At 35.2% G+C, this 8347-nt stretch overlaps 1 pseudogene; it reads right to left on the bottom strand.

The window, feature by feature from the left end:
* Positions 1-472: 472 nt before the first annotated feature.
* LOC114386037 lies at positions 473-1204 on the bottom strand (annotated as a pseudogene).
* Positions 1205-8347: the final 7143 nt, after the last annotated feature.

An 8347-nucleotide genomic window follows, 5' to 3' on the forward strand; every position in this document is an offset into this window, starting at 1 on the left:
GGAAAGAATCTCATTCCCATGTTAACACTAAAATGCCCATCAGGGTTTAATAAGACAAATAAAAAACATCAAGTGGTTAAATTAATATATAAGCATCATGTCTTGTAATGGCGGCGAATTCAAATATTGGATTTTCTTTAGTGGTATATAACATATTTGACTCACTTTAAATTTTTATTTTAAAAAAAAGTATTTTATTGACAAAAAAGATCTTTCAAGAATTCACAAACCAAAAACTATTATTTTCACAATGTTTAAAGCACCTCTTTATAAAAAAGATTTCCAAAAAGAAGCGTAATTCCTTAAAAAAGAAGCGTACACTCACTGACTCTCCCTCGTTGCCGCTCACTCACTCTCCCTCGCTCGCCGCTCACTCACTCTCCCTCGCTTCCAGGTACTATAATGTCATGGACTAGGGTTTAGTTTCATTTTGTTATTGTAAACTTTTAGGTTAATAACTTGAAAGAATTTTTTAGGCCTCTTTTACTTGCAACCGCGATCTCATTGTTGTTGCAGTTTCAGCCGCGATCTCAGTCCCAGGAGTGTCACTGGTAATCATCTTAACACTTTTCTTTGTCTTTATATTGTTGCTGAGTCTCCTCTTCAAGGCACCATTTTGAAGGGAGCTTCCTTGTATTAGCACCGTATTTCCTTGTACATTGTGCCTCATTGAACGTTGTGCCTCTAGGAAGATAAGGGACTTGGTTAGAGCCTCCTTGTAATTAAAATCACCCTTAACAAGCACATGCTCCAGATCACCCGCATTCATCATATCCATTGCCTTCATCTTTTGTTCTAAAACATGAGCTTTCTTGTTCATCATGTTTTGTGACTTTAAGTCCTCTTTTATACTGAGCTGTGAGCTCCCTTTGTTCTTCTTCTCTTGTGCTCTCTCCTCATGGATACTCTTTTGTGGACTTTGCTTGGCACAACACATGAAGCTTCTAGAACATGCAGCATCATCTTCCATTGCTGACATGGACATGTTGTAGTTACCATGCATCTTTATTCTGCCAAGGTCAGACTGCAGCATATCATAAAACTCACTGTAAAGTTGGTCGCTTGTGTGAGTTCTTGCATTGCCAACTCTACAGAGGAATGGATTAAAGGAAAGAGTTCTGGGAAGCTTTTGGTACTCTCCAAAGAAGAAAGACCAGAAATTTCAGAAGCTTTTGGTCTTGCGAAAGGTTTCTCTTAGCAGCATTTGTGGTTCTACTGTGAAAGGGAGTGGCTTTGTCCAAGTGGCTCCATCTTCAAAGGGAAGTCATAGTTTTAGTCTGGTTTATTTAGTTCACAAATAAATACAAGTGTGGTTGGTAACTTGTTTATTTTGTTTACCAAAAAAGACAAACCAATGTGTTTCCTCTGGCTAGCTTTCAATTCTACCTTCTTGTCTACAGCAGCTCATGCTCTCTGTCCCTCTCTGCTCGTGACTATATTGTAAATTGTTAATATGAAAAATTTCAGGTCAGATAGCCAAAGAATTTTGAGGTCCTAGATTTTGCTTCTTTTATGGAAGGTTACTCCTCTTGGGTTAAGGCTAGATCCTTGGAATTAGTCTTGTTTTGACAAAGTGCTGTTGAAAAGTCCACCGGATTAAAATGGAAATCTAATAAGAGTGGGTGACTAAGTGTGGCTTTGGTATTGTGTTTAAACCCACGTTGTGGGTGACTAAGTGTGGCTTTGGAATTAGTCTTGTTCATGCACTGTTTATAGTAATCATGCACTGTTTATGCGTTGTGATGTTTATAAATATAATATTTTTTTGTGATTTAATGTCAGTAAGATCGATATGCGCTTTGGTATCTAAAGAAAAGGATAAATATGTGTTTATAACTTTTAGCTTTTGCATGGAGTTCTTATTGACTTAAACATCATAAATGTTTTTGTAGGTACTTACCATTGTTCGTGCAGTCTGATTTCGCTTAGTTCAAATGAATAAATCCAATTACTTTGTGTTTGGGTAAGTCACATCATAGTTTATTTATAAGAAATGTCGTCTACACGTGTGTTACTTTTCGTATATACTACTTATATACTGTTTAATCATTACTCTATTTCTTTATCTTTGTGTCTCCAATACGAATACTACTAACGAGGAATACAAATTTGAGAAACATAAATATACATTTTTTTTACTTTATTAACACACGTGAGAAACATATATATATATTTAATTAAGTCCATTGATGGATAACTAGGGAATTTTCTTAGCATCATATGACTAAACTTCAGCTTATATTTTGATGGCCTTTACCTCTTAGCCTTAGTGTTTGGGGTATATATGATTTATATGATCACATCAATCTTATGATCAGATGGTTAAGCTAGTAGTGTGAGTGCATTTATTTTAAATATCCTGAAATTAGAGTCCGACTCTTTACTTTGAATGAAAAAAAAAAAATCAAAGTCCCATAAACTACAATGATTGTTTCTATGATATGTATCATAATAATGATAACAATAATTATAGTAATTTGTTAAAATATACCAAAAGAATTGCAATTATTGCAAATATTGTACTAATCTATGGTTATTATTACCATTTAATTACCATCTTTACACCAATATTCGTGCAACTCTTTTTGGATTTTAGGATACGCGGTTTAGAAAATAAGAATGTGAAACGTAATGATGCAGATGGAAGAGAAGAAAGAAACAAAAGTTGTGCTCACAAGACCACTAACAATACAAAGGGATTCTGATTCAGACGCGTCTTATAAAGCCCCTAATTACTTTGATGTGACCCATAGCTAGTTGATGTTGATTACTCAGTAATGCTAGATGTGACCCATTAAGTTATAGGATGTTGGTTCGATTTGGATATTCGTAAGTTACTCAGTATTATATAAATATAATTAAATATTAATTTAATTCTTAATGTTTGACTATTTATTATCTTAATTATTTATATTAAAATTTGTAAAATTTAAATAATATTATGGGTATAATTAATTTAATCATTTATATATATGTATTTAAAATATTTATAACATTAATCATCGAAGTAATAATAAAAAAATTAAATAAATATAAAATGTTATAAATATATATAGTTTATATCATAAAGAACTTTCAGTCCTATAAAATATATATTTTGGGATGTTACATATATATGATTGTGTTTACGTTTTAATCATCTAGATGAAACAATTATAAGGTTCACCTAAAAAATAAAAGCAATTGTAAGTAATTTGGTTTTTCTCATTGAGTGGTAATATATTACGTACTTACTATTATATTATAATTTGCTTGATAATTAAAACGTACACTCATCATTTTATGTTTATGGTGTGCGTACGCACACTGAAATTATGGTGTATGAATTTCTCGTGCCCTTTTATTAATAAATATATTTGTTTAGCGATCGAAAAAAAAAATAGCAGTAGTAAAGTTCTAAAGCTTGTGATAACAATATCCACTCTTAAAAAGAAATTTAATCAATATATCACTGGGATTGATTTAGCGTATCTTGATAATGTTGGACAAGATTGAATCAATATGCTACTAAGGGGACTTATAATACACTTTACTTTTGCAAAAATACTAAGGAGAGAGGGTAATACAAAAATAGCAGATTATGATTTATTCTGAGCATTGACGGCATGCATTGCACAGGTAGTTGGAACTTGGAAGATGAGAAGAGTCGTGGGTAATTAAGATTGAAGACTAACAACTCAACTAAAGTTGATGGTACTTTTTTTGTTTTTATTATTCTGTTCTGACAAGCTGACAATAAAATTACTTGTTACTACCCATTAAAAAAATTATATTTATTAATTATTTAGTGAGATTCATATCTTATTATTTTATTAATTTTGTGAGATTCATCTTATAACTTAACAGTATTCTGAATTCCTACTATTACCCTTTTGTTATTTATGTTCCGATCGAGTGTACTACTATTATTGGATGAGTTTGGTTATATGAATAATGAAAATTGTGTCACACGGAGACAGAGCAGAGCAGTTTATATTTTCAATAAGGTTTACCTCGTTATAAAAAATTTGATTAAAAGAATGCTTTAAAAAAATATATAGGTTTTTAACACTTCTCGTTATAATTAAATTAAACTCATGTCATGTCATTTTCTAATGAGACATGCAATAACACGACTTGATTCAACGACAGGGATACTAGTGGATGGCACAACGTTTGAAGCCATAAAGAAAGTGGGGGACCCTGTGACTGGGCCTGTCCACAGTGCAGTTCTGTGATCTTCTGAGAGGTAATAGAAGTTGTGTGTGTGCGTGTGTGTGTGTATATATATATATATATATATATATATATATATATATATATATATATATATATATATATATATATATATATATATCCGAAAAGAGAAAGAAGTAAGACATTTTTTTGATATAATTTAGAATAAATTGTTCTCATATCTTCTGAGCGCTTGTTATACTTAATCTTACTCTTTTTTTATCATACACAAAATTGTCTTATGTAGGTGTTCATTCAGTTATTTCTTTGATTCTTGCTTTCATTTTGGATCGTGCTGCTCATCATCACAGGTACAAATGTTTGTTACCAATGAATATTTTTATTACGTGTTCACTGCCATTAATGACAATTGATATATGCTATACAAATTGTGTTCATGATGAGTGAACCTTAGATTCCCGTTTGAGATTGGATGCAATGATTCTTGCGGACAGTTTGCATTAATCATTGTATTCAATCTTGAATTGTCCGTTTGGACAGTTTGGGGAGACTGATATTTTTATGGTAGATTCATGTGTTAAGGTTAAAATTATTTTGTTTAATTTGACGAAATTTTGGTAATGCATTTCTAGTTGTTCTCTGAGTGCATACTTGATTATTGGGAAATTAATTTCACCGATTTCATGTCGTGTACTTAGAGACCAATGCGAAATGCTGCCAAAATTTTGTCAAATTTAACAAAATAGAATTAACCCTGATGTATGAAGCTACCATAAAAGACGGTCTTGCCGAATGGGATAGGGCCACACCTTTAATAAAAAAGTGAGATTTTCATGCATCGAATAACTTTGAGAGTATGACCGAGTTATTACTTAGATGGATCGAAGTTGGATGAATGAAAGTCGCATCAGCCCAGAATATGAGGAAGGCGTCGAGCAATTCTTACAATTTGCTTCACAAAGAGGTCAACCGGATGAAGATGGAAAATATTATTGTCCTTGCATCAATTGTTTGAACGGAAGACGACAAATACTGGATGACATACGAGAGCATCTGTTGTGTGATGGAATTAAGAGAAATTATACGACGTGGATATGGCATGGTGAAATGACAGACATGCAGAGCGGGCAACAATCCGAACCGTTTGATGTAGAAATGGGAGATCACTTGGAGGATATGATTCGTGACCTTGGACAAGAGTCTTTCCAACAAGCGCATGCCCCTGTGTATGAAAGATTGCAGGGTGACTCAAAGAAGCCTTTGTATCCGGGGTGTAACAATTCCTTGACGCTATTGTCGGCGGTGTTAAGTCTGGTTAATGTCAAGGCCAGATATGGATGGAGTGACAAAAGCTTTACTTCATTGCTTCAAATAGTGCACGATCTGCTTCCACAGGATAACACATTGCCTAAAAGCTACTATCAGGCAAAGAAGATATTGTGTCCAATGGGTATGGAGTATCAGAAGATTCATGCTTGCCCTAATGATTGCATACTGTACAGACATGAATTTGAAGAAATGTCGAAATGCCCTAGGTGTGGGGCGTCACGGTACAAGGTGAAGGATGATGAGGACTGCAGTTCTGATGAAAACTCAAAGAAGGGCCCTCCAGCGAAAGTGTTGTGGTATCTTCCCATCATTCCAAGGTTTAAGCGTTTATTTGCTAATGAAGACGACGCAAAAGATCTTACCTGGCATGCTAATGGGAGAAAATCTGATGGAATGGTCCGTCATCCAGCTGATTGCTCCTAGTGGAAGAAGATTGATAGTTTGTATCCGGATTTCGGCAAAGAATCAAGAAATCTTAGACTTGGACTAGCCAGTGATGGAATGAATCCATATGGCAATTTAAGCACTCAACACAGTTCATGGCCAATTCTACTAGTAATTTACAATTTTCCGCCTTGGTTGTGCATGAAGCGAAAATACATGATGTTGTCTATGATGATATCGGGCCCAAGACAACCAGGAAATGACATTGATGTTTATCTAAGTTCGTTGATTGAAGACCTGAGAAAGTTGTGGGATGAAGGAGTTTTAGTGTTTGATGGGTTTCACAAGGAGACTTTTCAAATGCGTGCAATGCTTTTTTGTACCATTAATGACTTTCCAGCATACGGGAATCTCAGCGGTTACAGTGTTAAGGGTCATCATGCATGCCCCATCTGTGAAGAAGACACAAGGTACATACAACTGAAACATGGTAGAAAAACAGTGTACACTAGACATCGCCGTTTTCTAAAAGCTCATCACCCTTACAGAAGATTGAAAAAAGCTTTTAATGGAAGTCAAGAGCATGAAATTGCGCGGACACCATTAACTGGTGAGCAGGTCTTCCAGCGGGTTGAACACCTTAATACTGTATTTGGAAAGACCCAAAAGAAGGATAAAAGTAAGAGTTGCATATGGAAGAAGAGGTCCATTTTCTTTGATCTTCCGTACTGGTCTGATCTAGATGTTAGACATTGTATTGATGTTATGCATGTAGAGAAAAATGTATGTGACAGTGTCATTGGGACACTCCTTAACATTCAGGGCAAGAAGAAAGATAGTCTAAATACCCGTCAAGATCTAGCTGACATGGGCATACGATCGCAGTTGCATCCAAGGTATGATGGTAAAAAAATATACTTGCCTCCAGCTTGTCATACTTTATCTAGAAAGGAGAAGATCAGTTTGTGCCAGTGTCTACGCCGGGTTAAAGTCCCACAAGGATACTCTTCAAATATTAAGAGCTTTGTGCAGTTCAAGGAACTTAAGCTGGTGGGATTAAAGTCTCATGATTGTCACGTGTTGATGCAACAATTGTTAGCTGTGGCCATATGAGACATTTTGCCTAACAAAGTCAGGTTAGCCATAACTCGCCTGTGCTTTTTCTTCAATGCCATATGTAGCAAAGTCCTTGATCCGGTCAAGTTTGATGACCTGGAAAACGAGGCTGTAATTATACTGTGCCAGTTGGAGATGTATTTTCCTCCTGCTTTCTTTGACATCATGGTCCACTTAATTATTCACCTGGTCAGAGAAATCAAATGTTGTGGTCCTGTTTATCTGCGCTGGATGTACCCGGTTGAGCGCTACATGAAGATCTTAAAAGGGTATACCAAGAATCTACATCGTCCAGAAGCATCTATTGTTGAAAGGTACATCGCAGAAGAAGCCGTTGAATTTTGTTCAGAGTACATTGAAAAGGCTAAACCTGTTGGCCTTCCTGAGTCTCGCCATGACGACAGAGTGGGCGGTAAGGGTTCAAGAGGACTGCATGTTATCACTCCAAGTGTAGAAGATTTGTTACAAGCTCACTTGTATGTGTTGAACAACAGTAATGAAGTTTTGCCATACATAGTTCAGCATGAACGTTTAGTCAAACAAAGTAATCCAAAAATGTCAAAGAACTGGGTCTTGAAAAATCTTAACAAGACTTTCTCTGATTGGGTTAAAGATACAATCTTTGCTGACGAAAATGCTTCTGAAACATTAAGAAAGCTAGCTCATGGGCCTAAAAGAAATGTTATAACTTGGCAAGGATACGACATAAACAAGTATTCCTTTTACACAAAAGCACAAGACGACAAAAGTACAATGCAAAACAGCGGGGTCACCCTAAGGGCTGAATCTCAACACTTTGCAACTGTACATGATGACAATCCCTGTGTAGCTTCAATCCCTTACTTTGGCTTTATTGATGAAATATGGGAGCTTAACTATGTCAAATTTACTGTTTGTGTTTTCAAATGTAAGTGGGTTGACAGCAACACCGGTGTGCGGACTGATGATGTAGGATTTACGTTGGTAGATCTAAAGAAACTAGCTTACCAGAATGACCCTTTCATCATGGCAGAACAAGCTAAGCAAGTATTTTATGTGCAAGACCCTTGTGATGAAAGGTGGTCTGTGGTTCTACACGGGAAAACAATTGGTGTTAATGTAGAAGATGATGATTCATACATGGACACTTATGTTAGTCCTTTGTCTACACAAATGACTTCTAACAGCATCGGAGAAGAAGAAGCTGACGACGTTCATGCTAATCGTAATGATCATGATGAAGGAGAATTAATTAACATCGTCTAACGTAATTTTCTAATATAATATTTCATTTCGTTACATTCATTTACATAACTCATACAGTGTTTTTTTATAATATTAACTAACTCAACTTTTTCTCTTT

Source organism: Glycine soja, chromosome 15, assembly GCF_004193775.1.
Source record: "Glycine soja cultivar W05 chromosome 15, ASM419377v2, whole genome shotgun sequence".
NCBI classification, from domain to species: Eukaryota; Viridiplantae; Streptophyta; class Magnoliopsida; order Fabales; family Fabaceae; genus Glycine; species Glycine soja.